At 35.5% G+C, this 1,839-nt stretch overlaps 1 pseudogene; it reads right to left on the bottom strand.

Annotated features, from left to right (window-relative positions):
- Nucleotides 1-1,301: 1,301 nt before the first annotated feature.
- On the bottom strand, nt 1,302-1,500 carry LOC121964044 (annotated as a pseudogene).
- Nucleotides 1,501-1,839: the final 339 nt, after the last annotated feature.

Here is a 1,839-nt window from a genome sequence, read left to right as displayed (position 1 = left end):
TTGAAGTCAGATTGATAAAGTGCAGAAAATTAAAACAAAATATAATTCTACCTTTATTTTTGTAAAATATATTATCATAATAATTATGAATATTGTTATCTAGTCATGCTTTCTAGTATTTTTCTTAAATTACCCCCTTTAAAGAAATCTTCTTTAATCGTCTGTCACCTTTTACTAATTTCTTTTAATTTGTGGTGCGTTGTTTGCTATTTCCAATTTTGTGTTTTAGAAAGAAATTCAAACATTGTGCTCAGGGCTCAGAGCGTTGAATAGCTTGTTCAGAGGGTTGAGATTCAGGTCTCACAGGGTTAAAGTATTCTGGTCAAACAAGAGAGACAAACTTAGGAGATGTCGATCAGTTTCAGTCCACACATTCCTGAAAAGACGTTTACTCAGGCCACATGAGTGCAAACATCTGTGCAGGTGCATCATGGGTGTGCATGGGGCTTCAGAGAAGTCTGTCTCATGTTTTTGTTCTAATAAAAGCTGCATAAATTGTGTGTTGAGATTAGGAAATAAAGGAGAAGCTTTATGTCTAAAACCAAAAGTCAGTGATGTGTGAGCTGCACAAACACGACCGCAGAGGCATCACCTCACCTGCTGCAAAAAGGTTCATGTGATGTTACCAAAAAACCTGAACTGTGTCAACTAAAATGACAATAACTGGAAATGCTGTAAAGTACAAATATTGCCCAAAAAGTTTTTATGGTTTATTAACGAGTGACTGTTTGTGTATCAATTAAAACAACAAGAAAACAGACTTGGTGAATTATTGGTGCATGCAGCAGAGACTCACATAAGGAAACAGCTTTGTGATTGTTTGAAATAAACATATTTAATCTCTTTTAGTCGGACTAAAAGCTTGGATTTAGTCTGTAAAACTGTCACAGTCTGTGTCCTGAGTGCTTCAGACTTTTGGAAAGCATGGTTTATAAAACTTATTTAAGTTGTCTTTATCAGTAATTCCTGTGTTTTCATTTAGTTGTTACCTTTATTTTTTTCCTTTTTTGTGTGTCTTTGTTGTCAGTTAATTTTCTTCTAACTTTTTACTAGTTTGTGGCCATTTTCTTGGTTCATTTCTTGTTAAGTTCCCCATTAACTTCTCCTTCTGTCTTTGCAGGAAAACCATTATGCTCAGGATGCTTCAAAGAATAAAAAACCTTTAAGTTTATTTTGACAGCAGTTAAAGCTCCACTCAGACCATGTTTCCTCCATCAGAGTCTCACTCAGGAACTCTGAACTCATTACTTGTTTCCGGATGTTTTTTCAGGTTAATTTCTTAAGTTCCTCTTTACCTTAACCCCAACCAACATGCTCAGCTTTCAAAAGGTTTAAACTTTAAACAGTCTTCAACAGTGAAAAAGAAACAAAATCTTCCCACCAGTTTCCTGCTCTGAAGGAAACATCTGAACTCTTCATCGTGGGCAGCGAGACCAAACTCTTTAGAAACACATTTCTCAAGTCAGCAACTAATGAAATGATCCCTGAAAGTATAGTCTTGGTTTGCTCTGGATGTTTCTCGGGCTCTTAAGTCTGAGACGAGTACTTTGAGTCCTGGTGACCTCCTCACGGTCACAGAGACGCTCCTAAAATCACGGCATCAGCAGAGACAAACAGCAGCACAAATCATGTCTTACTGGGCAGGTTTTCACTCACATGCTGCAAAAACCAAATTTCCAGAAAGTCTGTCAAAAATATGATATGGGTTGTAAAAGAACAGAAAATGCCTCAGTATGATTGACCCTTTGTAGAATTTGCTGAAAGTCTTTTTGTAAAAAATAAAAATAAAAATAATTGTGATTTTGTTTTGTTTAATTTCAATTCTTATTATTTATTTAT

This window comes from Plectropomus leopardus, unplaced genomic scaffold, assembly GCF_008729295.1.
Source record: "Plectropomus leopardus isolate mb unplaced genomic scaffold, YSFRI_Pleo_2.0 unplaced_scaffold13794, whole genome shotgun sequence".
Taxonomy (NCBI): Eukaryota; Metazoa; Chordata; class Actinopteri; order Perciformes; family Serranidae; genus Plectropomus; species Plectropomus leopardus.
Note: the sequence above shows the minus strand (reverse complement) of the source record. Positions and strands in the feature narration are given on the sequence as shown.